Consider the following 22,801-nt stretch of genomic DNA (forward strand, 5'->3'; position numbering starts at 1 on the left):
TGTTTGTAACACCCAGAAGGAGACGAGATAGACACATGGTGTCTTTGGAAATAATGCTCAGGGTGGGTCCCTGAGTCGATATAACCATGTCCGTCTGTCCGTCCGTCTGTCTGTGAACACATTTTTGTGATCAAAGTCTAGGTCGCAATTTAAGTCCAATCGCCTTCAAATTTGGCACATGTTCCTAGTTTGGGACAGAATAGAACCCTATTGATTTTGGAAGAAATCGGTTCAGATTTAGATATAGCTCCCATATATATCTTTCGCCCGATATGCACTAATATGGACCCAGCAGCCAGAGTTTTATACCGATTTGCTTGAAATCTTGTACAAACATAACACTTAGTCGTATAGTGAAGTGTGCAAAATTTGATTGAAATCGGTTCAGATTTAGATATAGCTTCCATATATATTTTTCGTCCGATATGGACTTATATGGCCCCAGAAGCCAGAGTTTTATACCGATTTGCTTGAAATTTTGTATAAACATGACACTTAGTTGTATAGTCAAGTGTGCAAAATTTGATTGAAATCGGTTCAGATTTAGATATAGCTCCCATATATATCTTTCGCCCGATATGCACTAATATGGACCCAGCAGCCAGAGTTTTATACCGATTTGCTTGAAATTGTGTATAAACATAACACTTAGTTGTATAGTCAAGTGTACAAAATTTGATTGAAATCGGTTCAGATTTAGATATAGCTCCCATATATATTTTTCGCTCGATATGGACTTATATGGCCCCAGAAGCCAGATTTTTTGCCGAATTTGGTTGAAATTTTGCACTAGGAGTACAATTAGTAGTATAGCCAAGTGTGCAAAATTTGACTGAAATCGGTTCAGAGTTAGATATAGCTCCCATATATATCTTTCGCCCGATATGGACTAATAAGGTAATACAAGCCAGACTTTTGGCCCAATTTGGTTGACATTTTGCACTAGGAGTACAATTAGTAATATAGTCATGTGATTGAAATCTGTTCAGATTTAGATATAGCTCCCATATATATGTTTTTCTGATTTCGACCAAAATGGTCAAAATACCAACATTTTCCTTGTTAAATCGCCACTGCTTAGTCGAAAAGTTGTAAAAATGACTCTAATTTTCCTAAACTTCTAATACATATATATCGAGCGATAAATCATAAATAAACTTTTGCGAAGTTTCCTTAAAATTGCTTCAGATTTAAATGTTTCCCATATTTTTTTTACTAAAATTGTGTTCCACCCTAGTGCATTAACCAACTTAAATTTTGAGTCTATAGATTTTGTAAAAGTCTATCAAATTCTGTCCAAATCGAGCGATATTTAAATGTATTTGACGGATGTGATATGGTATCGAAAATTTAGATCTTCAAAGTGGTGCAGGGTATAATATAGTCGGCCCCGCCCGACTTTAGACTTTCCTTGCTTGTTTTTTTATAGAAACCAAATCTACTCCCTGTGCAAAATTTCAACTAAATCGGAGTAAAAGATTGGCCACTGTGGTCATATGAGTGTAAATCGGGCGAAAGCTATATATGGGAGCTATATATAAATCTGAACCGATTTCAATCAAATTTGGCACGCACAGCTACAATGCTGTGCAAATTTTCAACCAAATTGGGCCAAAACTATGGCTATTAGAACCATATTAGTCCATATCGGGCGAAAGATATATATGGGAGTTATATCTAAATCTGAACCGATTTCAATCAAATTTTGCACACTTAATTGCACTACTAGTTGTACTCCTAGTGCAAAATTTCAAACAAATTGGGCCAAAACTCTGGTTTCTAGGACCATATTAGTCCATATCGGGCGAAAGATATATATGGGAGCTATATCTGAATCTGAATCAATTTCAACCAAATTTGACACGCACAGCTACAATACTAAATCTACTCCCTGTGCAAAATATCAACCAAATTGGACCAAAACTATGGCTTTAAGGACCATATTAGTCCATATCGGGCGAAAGATATATATGGCAGCTATATCTAAATCTGAACCGATTTCAATCAAATTTGGCGCACATGACTATACTACTAATTGTACTCCAAAAATCTGTCTTCTGGGGCCATATAAGTCCATATCGGGCGAAAGATATATATGGGAGCTATATCTAAATCTGAACCGATTTCTTCTAAAATCAATAGGGTTCTATTCTGACACAAATTAAGAACATGTGCCAAATTTGAAGGCGATTGGACTTAAATTGCGACCTAGACTTTGATCACAAAAATGTGTTCACAGACAGACGGACGGACGGACATGGTTATGTAGACTCAGGGACCCACCCTGAGCATTATTGTTAAAGACACCATGTGTCTATCTCGTCTCCTTCTGGGTGTTACAAACATATGCACTAACTTATAATACCCTGTTCCACAGTGTGGCGCAGGGTATAATTAAGTACCTCTTAGTTGGAGAAGAGTATTTTGCAAAATCTACCAAACATTCAAGAATCTCTACCAACTATCACAACAGTGGTTGCATCACATCCAAAAAGTGGACAAAACCCGATGGGAGGCCATACCCGAGTGAGCAGTTTGGGTTTTATTGCTAAAGAGGTCAGCTGAAAATTTGCACCTTCGATGGGCCACCAGATCCCAAGCACCGTCGTAGTGGTCTAGACTGTAACAGCCGATGATCTCTCTCCGGTCGTATTAATCAACCGTGGGGTCAAAATAAATGCCGAATATTCGGGGAAAATGTTCTAAAGATCTGCTATCTTGGGTAGAGAAATATTTCGTCCGGAAGAAGAATTTCTTCAATCTTTAATCACGGAAATGATAGTACACACAAAGAAAAAATACATTAAATTTAGACAAACGAAATTCCCTTTTCTTAAAAAGTTTGTCTTTAAGAGAAAACAAACCAACATTAACAAAAAGCGTTGCAACGATTGCCAATAATACTTTTTATTTGCCTTTAAAAAAAAGTTTAGCGTTAAAAGAAAACTTTGTTTGTCTCAAATTTCGTTCCTTAGAAAAGAAAGCTTTTTTTTTTAAATGTACCAATCACCAAATGTAATTTAATAATTAATTGATCCAAATAAACATTTTATTGTCCAGCCGTTTTCTATGATTGCTATAAGTTTTTATTAAAAAATATAACTTTTTAATCAAAACAAATCCATGTATTTTTAATTGAATATTTCTTTTAAATTAATTGTAGAAATATTGGTGACATTTTTCTCTCTATATCTCGCAAACCACCCAATAGAATATGATATTCTATACCCCTTTTACCCCATTTTCATATTAGGACCCTTTCAAAATTTAAATAAATAGTTTCAATTATGTTTATTACAAAAAAAATCGATCTATCCAAAAATAAACAAGGTACCCACTTTGCATATCAGAGGGTCCTTTTACATTGCCTGCTATTTTGATCAGAAAGTCCTTTTATATTACCTTTTTTATATATATTGCATTTTCTCCATCTACCCCCACCTTATTTACAATTACATTTTCTCTTATTACCTCTGATCTCCTAAAGGAGTCATAAAATATGAGAAATATACTGAGAATTATTTGCGGCAGGACTATATTATTTTGTTCTGACAATAAAAGATAACTGCCATCTTACAAAAATAAAATATAATTGACTTTGCATTTAAACTGAATTTTGTAAACCGACCGACCTATGGCCTTTTCTTTTATGGCCATTTAATCTTCTCAAGGAAAATGATATGTGAAGAGATTTGTAAAACATAACACATATGAGCAACGGCCTAACGATTGACTCTCGCTTCATTTCATACGGCCAATAAGAGTGGGAGAAAGCAAGACTACACCTGTCGTCATAAATTTCCCTTCATAACCTTTTTTTTTTTAAATCAAAAATCTTGAGCAAATCCCTTAAATTGGTGTAATTTTGATATCTGTCTGGAACACTAGTCGTAAGTTGCCACAAAGACCGCCCATAGCCTTTGCCACCTGTAATGCCTAACTTTCTTATACGAATGGGTCTGCTGCCAAGGCATTTATTTTTAAATTACAAATCTGCCTTTTTTACCTCTAACAAATCCAGCAAATTAAAATCCGAAAAGGACCTTTTCTTCGAGTTATGCGAGGTTGTATTTTTTGTTTTTGTGATGATCTGATATTTTCTACTGCTGGCTTTGTTATTGTTATGGCACACATACACAAACGATACAAAAATCCATAAAAATATCCTTAAAACAAATCCTGACTGCTTATGTTGCATGCACGATTAAACATCCTCGACAGGCAGTAGCAAAACTCGCCACACGTAGCCTTCATTCACCCAGTTATTGAGATTCACATCTAAAGGACTTGCACGAAGCGCTTCCACACAATGATACCAAAAAAAAAAACAGAAGATGTGGACAGACAAAAATCAAAAGTCAAGTCTTCGCACCACAAAATGAGCAGCATCAGTGGCAGCATCAGCATAAGGAGTAGGACTCGAGCAGCCACAAGAACAACAATGACGACACAAGCAGCAACAACACCAGCCCTAACCAGAAAGAAGGACAAAAGAGCGGAGCATAAAATGAACCTGCTTCACATTCAGCCCACCGTCTGTTATGATAGAACAGCTGTTTATTCCGGCGGCCGACGATGACTCCCCGGAGTTGAAGACAACCAATACAGCAGGACAGACATATTGACTTACATACCATGGCACATGCTTCCATGCTTAGCTACAGATTTACATGACACACCATTCATTTGTATACCTTTCACAACATAATAATCGTCCTTTGAGGAAACTTCATTATCTACATCCACAGCTCGTTGGCATCATTGTCGTCATCCATTCGAAATGAGTATATCCCAGCGAATGAGTTACAGACTGCCAATACACCTGTTATACGATATGAAGGCACTTTTGTCGTTAAGCGTTTTATTGTTGCTGTTATTTTCTTTGTTTTTTATTGCTGAACATCGCCGACGTAGTCCTTAACAAAAGAAGAAATGAAACGAGTCCTAGCCCATTCGCTCCTACAGAGGCAAATATCACGACTATGTCACACACACACACACATAATTTTGTCTACGGTTTGAACAGGATCATGCTACATTGTTAGTTATTTGGTAGCACCACCGACATGTTAACAGTAGTCAATAGTGCAACACAAACAGACAAATGGTAACAGAATCGTTGAAGCATTATGTTGCCAACAGAAGTAGAGGCGTAATAATGTGGTAATTGAGTAGAGTTGCCAATATTAGGGGACTCCTAGTGAGAAGTAAAGCAATGTGAAATCGATGAGAAAGAGAAAGCAAATGCATAGATGAAGTGTCAGATTTCCTAAGCGATTTAGCAAAATCAGAAGGGCTATTCAATGTCCATTGTTACCGATTGTTACTATAAACTACAAGGTAGCTAAACACGGTTGTCACAGTTGGTAGAATTCTACAAAAAAAGGAAGATTTTTTACTGGTTAGCAGATTGGTAGAATTCTTGATGTTTTGGTAGATTTTGCAAAATATTCCTCTCCCAAAAATTTCTATAGAAATAAAATTTGGGAAAAATTTTCTGTAGAAAAAGTTTGCAGTAATTTTTTTATATATTGCCGCCGTATTGCAATGGTTAGCATGCCCGCCTTGCATACACAAGGTCGTGGGTTCGATTCCTGCTTCGACCGAACACCAAAAAGTTTTTCAGCGGTGGATTATCACACCTCAGTAATGCTGGTGACATTTCTGAGGGTTTCAAAGCTTCTCTAAGTGGTTTCTGTGCAATTTGGAACGCCGTTCGGACTCGGCTATAAAAAGAAGGTCCCTTGTCATTGAGCTTAACATGGAATCGGGCAGCACTCAGTGATAAGAGAAAAGTTCACCAATGGGGTATCACAATGGACTGAATAGTCTCAGTGAGCCTGATACATCGGGCTGCCACCTAACCTAACCTAACCTAACCTAACCTAACCTAACCTAACCTAACCTAACCTAACCTATAGAAATAAAATTTTGACAACATTTTCTATAGAAATAAAATTTTGACAAAATTTTCTATAGAAATAAAATTTTGACAAAATTTTCTATAGAAATAAAATTTTGCCAAAATTTTTCTATAGAAATAAAATTTTGACAAAATTTTCTGTAGAAATAAAATTTTGCCAAAATTTTTTATAGAAATAAAGTTTTGACAAACATTTTGTATAGAAATAAAATTTTGGAAAATTTTTATTTTGGAAAATTTTGACAAATTTTTCTATAGAAATAAAATTTTGGTAAAATATTTTATAGAAATAAAATTTTGGTAAAATATTTTATAGAAATAAATTTTTAAATATAAATAAAATTTTCTATAAAAAAAAATTTTGTATAGAAATAAAATTTTGGAAAATTTTTCTATAAAAAAAATTTTTGGTAAATTTTCTATAGAAATAAAATTTTGACAAATATTTTAAAATAACAGCTTGGTAAAACTTTCTATAGAAATAAAATTTTGACAAACATTTGGAAATAAAATTTTTGGTAAAATTTTCTATAAAAGTAAAATAATAATTTTATTATGGCAAAAACTTTCTTTGGAAATAAAATTTTAACAAAATTTTTAAAGAAATAAAATTTTAACAAAATATTCTATAGAAATAAAATTTTGACAAATTTTTCTATAGAAATAAAATTTTGGTAAAATATTTTATAGAAATAAAATTTTGGTAAAATATTTTATAGAAATAAATTTTTAAATATAAATAAAATTTTCTATAAAAATAAAGTTTTGACAAAAATTTTGTATAGAAAAAAAATTTTCTATAAAAATAAAATTTTGGTAAATTTTCTATAGAAATAAAATTTTGACAAACATTTTGAAATAAAATTTTGGTAAAATTTTCTATCAAAATAAAATTATGGCAAAAACTTCCTTTGGAAATAAAATTTTAACAAAATTTTCTAAAGAAATAAAATTTTAACAAAATTTTCTATAGAAATAAAATTTTGACAAATTTTTCTATAGAAATAAAATTTTGGTAAAATATTTCATACAAATAAAATTTTGGTAAAATATTTTATAGAAATAAAATTTTGGTAAAATATTTTATAGAAATAAAATTTTCAATATAAATAAAATTTTCTATAAAAATAAAATTTTAACAAAATTTTCTTTAGAAATATAATTTTGACAAAATTTTCTATAGAAAAAAAAATTACAAAAATTTTATATAGAAATGAAATTTTAATAAAATTTTTTATAGAAATAAAATTTTGACAAAATTTTCTATAAAAATAGGATTTTGACAATCATTTTAAAATAAAATTTTGGTAAAATTTTCTATAGAAATAAAATTTTGACAAACATTTTGAAATAAAATTTTGGTAAAATTTTCTATCAAAATAAAATTATGGCAAAAACTTTCTTTGGAAATAAAATTTTAATAAAATTTTCTAAAGAAATAAAATTATGGCAAAAACTTCCTTTGGAAATAAAATTTTAATAAAATTTTCTAAAGAAATAAAATTTTAACAAAATTTTCTATAGAAATAAAATTTTGACAAATTTTTCTATAGAAATAAAATTTTGGTAAAATATTTTATAGAAATAAAATTTTAATTATACAATTAAATTATACAAATTTTGGTAAAATATTTTATAGAAATAAATTTTTAAATATAAATAAAATTTTCTATAAAAATAAAGTTTTGACAAACATTTTGTATAGAAATACAATTTTGGAAAATTTTTCTATAAAAATAAAATTTTGGTAAATTTTCTATAGTAATAAAATTTTAATAAAATCTTTATAGAAATAAAATTTTGACAAAATTTTCTATAAAAATAAGATTTTGGCAAAGTTTTCTGTAGAAATAAAATTTTGACAAAATTTTCTATAGAAATAAAATTTCAACAAAATTTTCTATTGAAATAAAATTTTAACAAAATTTTCTATAGAAATATAATTTTAGCAAAATGTTCAATAGAAATAAAATTTTAACAAAATTTTCTATAGAAATATAATTTTAGCAAAATGTTCAAGAGAAATAAAATTTTGGTAATATATTTTATAGAAATAAAATTTTGGTAAAATTTTCTATGCAAATAAAATTTTCTATAAAAATAAAATTTTAATTAAATTTTCTATAGAAATAAAATTTTGACAAAATTTTCTATAGAAATAAAAATTTGGCAAAATTTTCTATGGAAATAAAATTTTGGCAAACTTGTTTATAAATATAACATTTTGGCAAAATTTTCTATAGAAATAAAATTTCGGCAAAATTGTCTATAGCAATAAAATGTTGGTAAAATTTTCTATAGAAATAAAATTTTAACAAAATTTTCAATAGAAATAAAATTTTGGTAAAATATTTTATAGAAATATAAATTTGGTAAAATTTTCTATAGAAATATAGTTTTAAGAAATTTACAAAAATTTTCTATAGAAATGAAATTTTAATAAAATTTTCTATAGAAATAATATTTTGACAAAATTTTCTATAAAAATAAGATTTTGGCAAAATTTTCTGTAGAAATAAAATTTTGACAAAATATTCTATTGAAATAAAATTTTAACAAAATTTTCTATAGAAATAAAATTTTAACAAAATTTTCTATGAAAATAAAATTTTCTATAGAAATAAAATTTTGACAAAATTTCCTATAGAAATAAAATTGTGGCAAAATTTTCTATGGAAATAAAGTTTTGGCAAACATAAACAAGTTTGGATATAAAATTTTGGCAAAATTTTCTATAGAAATAAAATTTCGGCAAAATTGTCTATAGCAATAAAATGTTCGTAAAATTTTCTATAGAAATAAAATTTTAACAAAATTTTCAATAGAAATAAAATTTTGGTAAACTATTTTATAGATATAAAATTTTGGCAAATTTTCTATAGAAATAAAATTTTGGACAACTTTTCAATGGAAATAAAATTTTGGCAAAGTTTGCTAAAGAAATAAAATTTTGCCAAATTTGTCTATAGAAATAAAATTTCGGCAGAATTATCTATAGAAATAAAAGTTTGGCAAAATTGTGTATATAAATAAAATTTTCGGGAAAAATTTCTATAGAAATAAAATATTGGTAATTTTGGTCAAATGTTAAGAAATTCTGAACGGGTAACTCTGTGACTAAGGAAAAAAACTCTTGCTTTTACTTTCAGTCTCTGTTGGTTTCACCTGCCACCACAGCAATGACACAACGGCAACTCAGCCATTGAGTTTATTTTAATATACTGTACAAGTGGTTATGTTATTCTACGGAGCAACAACAACATAAAATAACAATACAAACCCCGAATAGGTATGAGATGTTGGCACCACATATAAAAGGTTTCCTATTTTTATATTTTTCTCTCAAATGGTGCTGTGCTACTATAAGAAATCATTTGTGTTAGAGTTTGTGTACGCATCCTATTGCCGATTAGATGCCGCTTTTCTTATTGTTAGTGGTGAAAGGGCTGTGAATTTGTATACTAAATTGTCTGCCGTGTGTTGTTGTTGTTGTTGTTTAAGGTTTTGTTGCTAGCCTTTAGTATCTGTATCATTTTTTGAGGGGATTGTAAGAGAGGGTGAAAGAGATACTTAATACAGGTGGTATTTATTGGACAAAAAGAATTCAATGTGTGTCTTTGCGAGTGTGTATATTCGAGTGTCGTTCTCACTCGTTAATGATCATTATTTGTGTTTCATTATATGATATTGTTTACTCTCTCTCTATACTGATGATAATGATTATGGTTATGTGATAATTTCGATTATCTTATTTCATTTTTTTTTATTTTGCTTTGTTTTGTTTTGATCTGGGTATTCGTTGTTTGGTGCCAAAAACCCATTCACAAAATATAGAGAAAGAATTTTGTTTTGCATTTGAAAGCATTTCAAGAGGACAAAACAAAAATATGGATTTAAGGGAAATTTAAATTTATAAAATATAATTTAATTTATCATATCCTACAGTATTAGGTCGTAGTATACTGGTCTGCTATAATGGACAATAAGCCTACACTGTAAAAAATATCTCGAAAATTGTGGTAAACGATTGACGATATTTTTAAAAATCGAGCAATGTAATTGAAATGAAATGTTAAAAATTCAGACAAAAATATTTTTTTTGGTGTGAAAATAATTTTTATGGAATCAAATCTGCTGGAGTTAAATCCACATCAGTTTTAGCTAATCCAAACCTTCAAAAGATGCAACAGCTGTCTGATAATTAGTTTATGAGTAAAGAAACCTTTGCTTTGAAAATCTCCTTTTCATTCACTGAAACTTTCTGCCCAGCGAAAAAAGGAAATATTTGCTGGGGATTTGACCTGAAAAATACGTTTCACAAAAAAAAAAGTTTACTTGGATCCAAAGATTTTGACCTTCCCTTAGGGATTTTGGTATTGATTCCGAGCCAAATATGCGGCTTCTTTAAAATAAAGACATTTTTTAGCGACCTATCTGGCTTTAAATCTAGGACCAATAAAATTAGAATTAGGATACAGATCTCATTTATTAAATGTTCATTCTCTTTTCGCGGTTTATTAATAAAGGTACTCATGTACAAACAAATAACAGTTTAAAAATCCAAATTATAATGCATACTTCAACGTAAAAAATGTTTTTTTGTGTTTCTGTGCTTTAAGGAAAATTAGCCTTAGTTCAAAGACATGGGACTTTGTGTCCTAAGTTTTATGAAAAAAATTTGAAGCAAAGATTATAAACTTTATTTTAATTAAAATTTCATTATTTTAAACGAATTTGTCTTTAATATTTTGTAAATTTCGCATCCTAAAATGTAGGTTGCGTTATCTTTAATATCACGTAAATATGTTTTTCAGTGTAGGGTTGGAATGGATTTTTTTTTTGTGTAGATATGGGAGGAATTCAAAAGCTCAACATAAGGAGTTTTGCCATTCATTTCATTGACTTGTGGCACTGTGCATTGCCTTGGCTGTTTCTTCATTTGGCGTCTCTTTCTGGGGACATCGTTGATGGTCCTTTCTTTTTCATAGGCAGTCCATGACCTTTACATTTCTTCGGGCAGGTTTATTGTGCACGCTTCTGGGGTAACTGTCGTTTAAACTTTGGAATGAAATAGTGAGCCATATTTCATCCAATATCACATATGGACCTCTTCTTATAGGCTTGGGTAAAATTACCGACACATATGCTAAGATTTAATATTACTTAAGTATTCAACTCAAAGTTAAAGGTTATGTTATATTAAAAATATATTTTTTTTTTGTTTCAGCAAACCAAGGTGTGAAATAATTGGCAGAAGTCAACCAACAATAAAGAAGTAAGTGTCTATTTAATTTATAGTCTCATATTTTTTAGTTTATTATATATTATATTATAATATTAGTCCCTCACACTATACAAAGGATACGGATATAGCATCTCTAGAAAAAATATCTGAATAAATTCGGATAACTCACTAACCAAAAGTGAATTACACACTTGTGAGCAGTCGGAAAAAAGTTTTTTTGATAGACGACTTTCCCATAATAAATTTGCAAACAAAATATTAACTTTTCACTTATTTTCTATAAGAAAACAAGTAAGGAAAGTCTAAAGTCGGGTGGGGCCGACTATATTATACCCTGCACCACTTTGTAGATCTAAATTTTCGATACCATATCACATCCGTCAAATGTGTTGGGTGCTGAATATATAGAGGTTTGTCCCAAATACATACATTTAGATATCACTCGATCTGGACAGAATTTGATAGACTTCTACAAAATCTATAGACTCAAAATTTAAGTCGGCTAATGCACTAGGGTGGAACACAATGATAGTAAAAAAATATGGGAAAGATTTAAATATGAAGCAATTTTAAGGAAACTTCGAAAAAGTTTATTTATGATTTATGGCTCGATATATATGTATTAGAAGTAGAGGGAAATTAGAGCAATTTTTACAACTTTTCGACTAAGCAGAGTCGTTTTTAAAAGGGAAATGTTCGTATTTTGACCATTTTTGTCGAAATCAGAAAAACATATATATAGGAGCTATACCTAAATCTGAACCGATTTCAACCAAATTTGGCACGCATTGCAACAATGCTTATTATACTCCCTGTGCAAAATTTCAACTAAATCGCAGTAAAAAAATTGGCCTCTGTGGTCATATGAGTGTAAATCGGGCGAAAGCTATATATGGGAGCTATATCTAAATCTGAACCGATTTTAATCAAATTTGGCACACTTGACTACTCTACTAGTTATACTCCTAGTTCAAAATTTCAATCAAATTGGGCCAAACCTCTGACTTCTAGGACCATATTAGTCAATATCGGGCGAAAGATATATATGGGAGCTATATCTAAATCTGAACCGATTTCAATAAAATTTAGCACACTTGACTAAACTACTAATTGTACTCCATGTGCAAAATTTCAACCAAATTGGGCCTAAACTCTGGCTTCTGGGGCCATATAAGTCCATATCGGGCAAAAGATATATATGGGAGCTATATCTAAATCTGAACCGATTTTAATCAAATTTTGCACACTCGACTATACTACCAATTGTACTCCTCGTGCAAAATTTCAAGCAAATCGGTATAAAACTCTGGCTGCTGGCTCCATATTAGTGCATATTGGTCAAAAGATATATTTGGGAGATATATCTAAATCTGAAACGATTTCTTCCAAAATCAATAGGGTTCTATTCTGACCCAAAACAGGAACATGTGCCAAATTTGAAGGCGATTGGACTTAAACTGCGACCTAGACTTTGATCACAAAAACGTGTTCATAGACAGACGGACGGACGGACGGACGGACGGACAGACGGACATTGTTATATCGACTCAGGGAACCACCCCGAGCATTATTGCCAAAGACACCGTTTATCTATCTCGTCTCCTTCTGGGTGTTACAAACATATGCACTAACTTATAATACCCTGTTCCACAGTGTGGCGCAGGGTATAAAAATAAGATCGAATTTATGACAAAAAATTCAACGTTTTTCTCTTTTCTTTTTTATTTGCTTTTAAGGAAAACTTCGTTTGTCTGAAATGCAAATTCATCTTTCAGTGGGTGATAATGCGAAATATATTAATATAGAAGTACTACCGTTAGCATTCCAAATACATATACACTGAAAAAAAAAAATATTGACCTAATATAAAAGAATTTTAGACTACATAACTTTCGCAGGAAAATGTCTTTAAAATGAAGAAATTGAAATCAAAACAAATCGTGTAATCATAGCGATTTCTTTGAAGGCAAATTTTCCCTAAAACAAAGAAAAGCATTTTAAATTTAAATATAATCATTGAACTAACTGAGAATCTTTGGATTAGAAGCCTTCATAGAGACTAAGACTTATTTGGAAGATTTTACATCTTTGGTTTAAAGATTTTTTTTTTTGAAATTAAGAAAAAATGTTTACCTTCAAGTATCTGTTATAGTTTTAACTGTTAAACTTTTATTTGTGCATGAATGTTTTTGCTATCATGGTACAAAAAGGGAATGCCAATTAAATTTAGATTTAAAGCTACATTACTAAAAATATCTTTGGCTTCAAATACATTTGTTTTTAGTGTATATACTTTTAATTGGTTTTATTTTTGCAAATTTTGCGACTCCTTACCATTCAGTCTGTATACAATTTATTTTGTATACATGCAGTTAATATTTGCCAATATTGAGATATTCATGTTACATGTTTACCTAAACCAAAGATTTGCCACCGCAATGGCATGTTTTCTCTTTATTTAAGTCTTTAATATATAGGGGGTATGCCAAAGTATTTGCTTTAAAGGAATTTTACCTTAGAGTACATACATATATTAAATAACTCACTACTGTTTGTAGATTATAGGCAACAATGTTGCCAGCAACATAGGTCAAAGCATGCGCAAATCTAATGCAATAATATCCTCGAAATGTACAAGCCGTTCATTGATATTCTCAGTTAGCAACATTGTTGCCCCATAATTAATGTTGCAAACGAGTAGTGCTCTCTATCTCTCCCTCGGATATGTTGTTAAGATGCACTGGAGACTTTTCATGCAACATGTTGTTTCGTACAACTCAATATATGTTGTTGTATTTATTTTGTATCTACTTTGCGGTGCGTTGTCTTGTCCTATGCCCCTGTGGCTGGCTATTTGCTACACACATTTCGTACTTGTGGATTGGCAGCGTGCAGAATAATGCCGCAGTTGTTGTTTGTTTTCATTTTGTATCGCCTTATTTTTTTCAGTTTTTTCATTCTTATAGTTTATCATCTCATCCATTATTTGTTGGCCAAATGCCAGATAGTGTCGCTTTGCGGTCTTTTGTCAATTTTTTTACGCTATTTTTTTGAAAATTTATTTTGTTCGATTTTGCTCAGCCTCACACATTCTGTGACTATCTGCCTATGGTATGTGTGTTCCAAACAAAACAGCAAACATTTTTTGGTTTTTTCATTTTGATTTTTCCGATTGGATTTTCTTGGGCAAAAAACCTATTTTGTTGACGTTGGTCCGTTCGTTTTACTTTTGGCCATGCATCAAGAACAGCGGGCCAGAGTGAAAACTAAAAATACATCGTGAACATGAAATCATTTTTCGAAAAAAAAGAGAATTTGGAAAAATCAGAAGAAGCCAACATAGTTTTCCGGAGGCTAGCCGCTAGTATAAAGAGTCAGTATTTAATGTCATCTCTATTTGTTTTTTTTTTATTTTTTGCTTAAATTGGCTACATATTCTACATATAAGTTAGTGTCATAAATATGCAGTTTTTTTTACCAAACTACACCAAACACAGAAAAAAAAAATTCTTGTTACAAATACCATTTTACTAGTTACAAAAATTTATACAGCTACACTGCAAATATTTTATTTCTATAGAAAATTTTGTTAACATTTTATTTCTATAGAAAATTTTGTCAAAATTTAATTTCTATAGAAAATTTTGTGACAATTTTATTACTATAGAAAATTTTGTCAAAACTTTATTTCTGTAGAAAATTTTGTTAAAATTTTATTTCTATAGAAAATTTTGCCAACATTTGATTTCTATAGAAAATTTTGTCAAAATTTTATTTCTATAGAAAATTTAGTTAAATTTTTATTTCTATAGAAAATTTTGTCACAATTTTATTTCTATATAAAATATCGTCAAAATTTTATTTCTATAGGAAATTTTGTAAAAATTTTATTTGTATAAGAAATTTTGTCAAAATTTTATTTTTACAGATAATGTTGTTAAAATTTTATTCCTATAGAAAATTTTTTAAAAATTTTATTTCAATAGAACATTTTGTCACAATTTTATTTCTATAGCAAATTTTGACAAAATTTTAGTTGTATAGAAAATGTTGTAAAAATTTTATTTCTATGGAAAATTTTGTTAACATTTTACTTCTATAGAAAATTTTGTTAAAATTTAATTTCTATAGAAAAATTTGTCACAATTTTATTTCTATAGAAAATTTTGTCAAAATTTTATTTCTGTAGAAAACTTTGTTAAAATTTTATTTCTATAGAAAATTTTGCCAGTATTTGATTTCTATAGAAAAATTTGTCAAAATATCATTTCTATAGAAAATTTTGTTTAATTTTTATTTCTATAGAAAATTTTGTCACAATTTTATTTCTATAGAAAATGTCGTCAAAATTTTATTTCTACCAAAAATTTTGTGAAAATTTTATTTGTATAAAAAATTTTGCCAAAATTTTACTTCTATAGAAAATTTTGCCAGTATTTGATTTCTATAGAAAAATTTGTCAAAATATCATTTCTATAGAAAATTTTGTCACAATTTTATTTCTATAGAAAATTTCGTCAAAATTTTATTTCCACCAAAAATTTTGTGAAAATTTTATTTGTATAAAAAAATTTGCCAAAATTTTATTTCTATAGAAAATTTGGTCGAAACTTTATTTCTATCGAAAATTTTGTCAAAATTTTATTTCTATACAAAATTTTTTTCCTATAGAAAATTGTATCCAAATTTTATTTCTATAGAAAATTTCGTGAAAATTTTATTTGTATAAGAAATTTTGTCAAAATTTTATTTTATGTCTATAGCAAATTTTGTCAAAATTTTATTTCTATAGAAAATTTTGACAAAATTTTAGTTGTATAGAAAATGCTGTCAAAATTTTATTTCTATAGAAAATTTTGTTAACATTTTACTTCTATAGAAAATTTTGTCAAAACTTAATTTCTATAGAAAATTTTGTGACAATTTTATTTCTATAGAAAATTTTGTTAACTTTTTACTTCTATAGAAAATTTTGTTAAAATTTAATTTCTATAGAAAAAATTGTCACAATTTTATTTCTATAGAAAATTTTGTCAAAATTTTATTTCTGTAGAAAATTTTGTTAAAATTTTATTTCTATAGAAAATTTTGCCAGTATTTGATTTCGATAGAAAAATTTGTCAAAATATCATTTCTATAGAAAATTTTGTTTAATTTTTATTTCTATAAAAAATTTTGTCACAATTTTATTTCTATAGAAAATTTTGTCAAAATATTATTTCTACCAAAAATTTTGTGAAAATTTTATTTGTATAAAAAATTTTTCCAAAATTTTATTTCTATAGAAAATTTTGTCGAAATTTTATTTCTATAGAAAATTTTGTCAAAAATTTTATTTCTATACAAAATTTTTTTCCTATAGAAAATTGTGTCCAAATTTTATTTCTATAGAAAATTTTGTCAAAATTATATTTCTATAGATAATTTTGTCAAAATTTCTATAGATTTTTTTTTTAAAATTTTAGTTTTATAGAAAATTTTGTCAAAATTTTATTTCTTTAAAAAAAATTTGTCAAAATTTAGTTTCTATAGTACATTTTGTCAATATTTTATTTCTATAGAAAATTTTGTCAAAATTTTATTGCTATAGAAAATTTTGTCAACATTTTAATTCTATAGAAAATTTTATCAAAATTTTATGTTTATAGAAAATTTTGTAAAAATGTTATTTCTATAGGAGATTTTGTACAAATTTTATTTTTATAGGAAATTTTGTCAAAATCTTATTCCGATAGAAAATTTTGTCAACACCGTGGTGCATGTCCGCCTTGCATACACAAGGTCGTGAGTTCGATTCCTGCTTCGACCGAACACCAAAAAGTGTTTCAGCGGTGGATTATCCCACCTCAGTAATGCTGGTGTCATTTCTGAGGGTTTGAAAACTTCTCTAAGTGGTTTCACTGCAATATGGAACGCCGTTCGGACTCGGCTATAAAAAGGAGGTCCCTTGTCATTGAGCTTAACTTGGAATCGAGCAGCACGCCTTTCGGACTCGGCTATAAAACGGAGGTGCCTTGTCATTGAGCTTAACATGGAATCGGGCAGTGATAAGAGAGAAGTTTACCAATGTGGTATCACAATGGACTGAATAGTCTAAGTGAGTCTGATACATCGGACTGCCACCTAACCTAACCTAACATTTAATTTCCATAGAAAAGTTTGTCAACATTTTATTTCCATAGAAAATTTTGGTCAAAATTTTATGTCTAGAGAAAATTTTATCAAAATTGAATTTCTATAGAAAAGTTTGGCAAGATTTTATTTTTATATAAAATTTTGCCAAAATTGTATTTCTAGAGAAAATTTTGTCAAAATTCACGCCTTGAACCAGTAAGGACCACAGCTAGTGAGAGGTGTCTCCACAGTCGTAGGTGGTTAATATGTGGGTCAGTAAGGTATAACAGTCGAAAGACGATACATATGCTCTGAGGTATCAAGAAAGACTACTGTAGTATTGTAGGGCGACAGTCAAAAGTATCATGGGAATCAAGATTTGGCACCTGAAGTAGAAGACATATCTGTGTCAAATAAGAGCAGCGAAAGGGAATATTCGAATCTATGCTCAGCTTTAAAACGTGGTGATAGGTAGATGACACACCAACCAGACATAGGTTATGTCAGCCGACTTGGGACATAGAATTCTGAAGCTTGTTTCAGGCGTTTGTCATGTTGGCTTTTATCTCGCTAGATTTGGTTTTTGGTGAAACCATTCTGACAATGATTATTACTCCAATCCAACTTTTTTTACTAAGTCCATAGATACAAAACTCCTCTTGCAAACTAACTTATACACTTAAATGTAGTATTTGATGAACTGAAGGTATAATCTTTCAAACGGATCATTAGTTGCAATGTTCTATGATATGGAATTTTTAATGGGTCAAATTTTTCTTCTAGGACTTACAGGTATACTAGAATAAAGTTTGAGGACAACTTTGTTAGGATCAAGCGAAACGCATATATTGGTTAAGACGGCCAAATATTACCTATATATATATTAACACTAAAAGAGTGTGCAAGATTGAGATGTAATGCTAGTATACATGTGATCTCTGATATTCAATCTGCATTTAATGGAACGAAAACAAATTTATAATATCGCTAACCTCTCAACGAGATGGCTAAGCATTTCAATATTTATCTTTTATGATTACCTGGCGATAGGTACGTTTTAAGGAAATTATAACTACTATTTGTAACGGTGTATATCATTATATATTCGACTCGTGCTAACTTTAGTCTTCCCTTCTTTGTTTCAAAAACAAAATATATTCCAATTTTAAATGACTTTCTTTCACTAAACCAAAAAAAAAATGACCAATTGTAAAATGGGCTAGACTATGTAAACAAAACATCCATATGCTACAATGATATACAGGCATTCAATGCATTCGGCTGTCTAATTTAAGATCTATTTATAATCGTTTGGATCTTTTCGCTTTATTAGTTTGCATCCCTCTCCGTTGTATGTTCCCCTTTTCACATGTATTCGACAACATATGGCTCGTATTGAACTTGAAAAATGCCTAATTAGTCATCAATACTTTGGTGTTCAAGAACTCATAAAGATCTCATGGCCACAAGATGGGATGGAGGTGGTGGCTAATGGCTAACTTTTCCTAAAAGGGTCATTATTGGGAAATCATATTTCATTGTAATGGAGAATTAAGCGAACTTCAGTAGGGATTCACCATTCATATCATTTGGTTTTTAGTTTTCTCCAATAACTTTGGCAATTATACGGGTGCTTTTCATCAACATTGTGAATGTTGAACATCTGCACTAAAAACCATTAAGGGGATCATGGATCAGTGCCAATTTCAAAAAATATATGTATTTTTTTTTATATCACAAATTGTGAAAATATACAAAATATTTTCTTATGAATTTCCACACCTTGGCAGTGTGCTAATTTAGGATATATGGAAATAATTAAGCAATTGAGGACCCTCCCACCTACTACGGTGATGCATCATGATTGAGATATTACCTCATTGTATTGATGATACGAGTATATGCCTTTCGGCACTGCAAGTAGAAATTAGTTTAAATAAATAATTTTTAGGAGATAGAGAAAGAAATCAAAAAGCTATGCGTTTATTTTGGCCAATACACGAAGCTTATTTACTCCCCACTTTTGACATGAATCATTGGGTTCTTCTGATAAAAATGCTGTATTTTTCGTGTAGGTCCAAATTCATATACAGAATGGGAATTGTGACTTTCTGTTGCAGATTATTTAAAATAATTTAAATCAATTAACTAAACCAAGTATTAATATATGACCGAACCGAAGTTTGTCTACCCTACACCATAGAGCACATACAATAATTTATAATGAAGGAAAATAATATAACTGCTTTCTTCCAAACAAGCTGTGAGATGCCAACGCTTATTTGCTAGATGCAAATTTCAATAAAACGAAGCCTGTGAATTACCAATTTGAATTGTGGCTTGTCGAAGGACCAAGAATTCAATCCTGCCAAAAGTTGGTATCAGCAAATCGCGGTTTTCCCAAGAGTAGAAGATAGAGGGTCTGCAGATTCCCAAAAAATGGAAAATATAATATGGGTACATTTCATGATTCTGAAAGGTAAATTGCTTAAAAACATCAAATATCTGGTTGAAAATTAATGAAGTGGGTTTCATCATCGTGAAAGCAGTTGAGAAATCACCAATCTCGTGTTGGATTCCAATGAGTGGTACTCAAGATATCTGAGCCAATAAAGATTTCCAAAAGCTCGTACAAATCTTTTTGGGCATCAAAAAGCGGTTCGTTGCGATGGTGCTGCTGTTAAAGTGCACTCTGAACATGGCTTCACTGGTACACATCAGAGACCAAAGAACAGTCGGAACAGTAAATTATATAAGTAGAACAGGCTTCCAAGAACACGAAGACTGTTCCATTGACTGGACCCGTGATGGCTACAATTTTCTAAAATTCATAAGGTTTTGGTCCGCATAGACTACCTAGGGAATGGTTCTATGCCAAATAGTTGATCTGATTCAATATTGAATAGAAGTTCTCTTCATTTTGCCTCATTTCAAAAAAAGTGGTCATTCATCATGATAACCTACAACTCACACCTCCTTGCCACGGGAGCCACCGTGGTGCAATGGTTAGCATGCCCGCCTTGCATACACAGGGTCGTGGGTTCGATTCCTGCTACGACCGAACACCAAAAAGTTTTTCAGCGGTGGATTATCCCACCTCAGTAATGCTGGTGACATTTCTGAGTGTTACAAAGCTTCTCTAAGTGGTTTCACTGCAATGTGTAACGCCGTTCGGACTCGGCTATAAAAAGGAGGTCCCTTGTCATTGAGCTTAACATGGAATCGGGCAGCACTCAGTGATAAGAGAGAAGTTCACCACTGTGGTATCACAATGGACTGAATAGTCTAAGTGAGCCTGATACATCGGGCTGCCACATAACCTAACCTAACATAACCTTGCCACCTCGTCAAGCTGGACAAAATAATGTACCTTTATTCATTGTAGTCTTCTAATTTTGCTACGAAAGCCTTTTATTATTTATCCAAACCTATACGACTATATAGCAAAATATCGGAAGTAACATACAATTTTAGAATTAGATTTGTTCGAATTGGCACGAATCATGGCCTTCAAACGGCCGACAAAGCCATCATACACCGCATGAAAGTGGCTCTGTGATATTTTGGCTTATTTCCGGCGAATCTTTATTTTGAGATAATCCAGACTTTAGTATTTGTTAGTCCCAAGCTTACTCTCCAAAATTCCCCAGGCGCAAAAGACAAACTGATTGAGATCCCGACTTTTTGGTGGCCTTTGTGCGGTAGAAATGGAGCACAGAACCTAATTTTTAAGGCATTCTTGGTTGAAGCGCATTGAGTGCGATGGTGCCGAGTACTATTGCCGGACTGCGGCCGAAATGTTTGTCTGCCTAGGCCTTCAAAACTGTCTGTAGAACATTTTCCTGTTTATAATCGGCATTTATTTTGACCCCACCATCGACCGCAACGGCAGCCCATACCATACCATTTGAATTCTGGTGGCCGATAGAAAGTGTATAGCGGTCCTCTTTGGCAAGAAAAATATTTGTTTTGTGTAACACACTGCTCAATTTGGAATGGCTTCCCATCGGAGAAAACCAAATTAGGTAAGTGGTCACATTCGTGCAAGCGAAACAATTCCTTAGGTTAGGTTAGGTGGCAGCCCGATGTATCAGGCTCATTTGGACTATTCAGTCCATTGCGATACCACATTGGTGAACTTCTCTCTTATCACTGAGTCCTGCCCGATTTCATGTTAAGCTCAATGACAAGGGACCTCCTTTTTATAGCCGAGTCCGAACGGCGTTCCACATTGCAGTGAAACCACTTAGAGTTTGAGACCTTCAGAAATCCACCGCTGAAAAACTTTTTGGTGTTCGGTCGAAGCAGGAATCGAACCCACGACCTTGTGTATGCAAGGCGGGCATGCTAACCATTGCACCACGGTGGCTCCCAAACAATTCCTTGGAGCCACCGCGATGTAATGGTTAGCATGCCTGTCTTGCATACATAGGGTTGTGTGTTCAACTCAAGTTTCGACAGAACACCAAAATGTTTACAGTGGTGGATTATCGCACCTCAGTAATGCTGCTGACATTTCTGAGTGTTTCAAAGCTTCCCTAAGTGGTTTCACTGCAATGGAGAGCGTCGTAGCGTAGGTACCTTGTCATTGAGCTAAAACTAGAATCGGACAGCACTCAGTGATAAGAGAAAAGTTCACCACTGTGGTATCACAATGGACTGAATAGTCTAAGTGAGCCTGAAATATCGGGCTGCAACAACACCTAACCTAAATTAACCCACTACCCACTATGTATGCGAGGCGGGTATGCTCCTTGGAATATCCACGGTCTGCGGCCAAAATTTGTGTTACCCTAGGGCTTCAATACTTTCTGTAGGGCATTTTCCCGATTGTAATTGGCAAAATTAATGCCGATCATTGGCCGTTACGGAAGCCTTTACCATTACCATCGTCAGGATTTGAGTTCTAGTGGTCTATCGAAGGTGAAAATTTTCATCTCACTTCGTTGGTAAAGGCTTGCCACCGGTGAGAACAAAATTCGGTCAGTTGGATATTTTCGTGATAGCCAAGCAACTCACTTGCTCTATTAAGTCTAAACTTTGGTGTGCATTGGTGAACTTCTAAAGTTTTTAGAACTTCAATGGCTTTAATCCAAGCCCATTTTTCAATATGCGTTGCATCCACTTTCGGAATATGTTCAGTTCACGCGTATGTTTTCTATTCGTGAATTTCAATCAAATTTTACTTTCGCATTTCGGATCATTTCTGGTATTGTTACCCCACATTTTGTCCACTTTTTTGATGCTATGCAAAACTGTCAGTATCACGGTAACGAGCAATGTTACGAGAAACAAAAAGTTCATTCACGTATAAATGCTGAGGGACTCTAAAGATAACCGTTTGTGGTTTTTCTGTCAAATATAAACCAATCACATTATCACGCTTAAATTCCCTCACGAATAGTTTTGTTTCGGTATGCCATAGTTGGAAATGATTTTGTTAGCTTGTAAACAATAAAATGAACTGTCAATGGTATAAATCGGTCAGCTGTCAGAAGAGCGGTTTGGAAATGATAACA

The 22,801-nt window shown here is 31.2% G+C and overlaps 1 protein-coding gene across 7 annotated transcripts in view; it reads left to right on the forward strand.

Annotated features, from left to right (window-relative positions):
- The window catches only part of nrm (neuromusculin), an 837,985-nt gene that overhangs the window by 500,424 nt on the left and 314,760 nt on the right, over positions 1-22,801 (forward strand). For all 7 annotated transcript variants that reach the window (XR_012722287.1, XM_075308260.1, XM_075308254.1 and 4 more), the window contains exon 5: positions 11,151-11,198. The gene's annotated coding sequence lies outside the window, so the exon portion shown is untranslated. The remainder of the gene's footprint in view (positions 1-11,150; positions 11,199-22,801) is intronic.

The sequence above is a fragment of the Haematobia irritans genome, chromosome 4 (assembly GCF_050003625.1).
Source record: "Haematobia irritans isolate KBUSLIRL chromosome 4, ASM5000362v1, whole genome shotgun sequence".
NCBI classification, from domain to species: Eukaryota; Metazoa; Arthropoda; class Insecta; order Diptera; family Muscidae; genus Haematobia; species Haematobia irritans.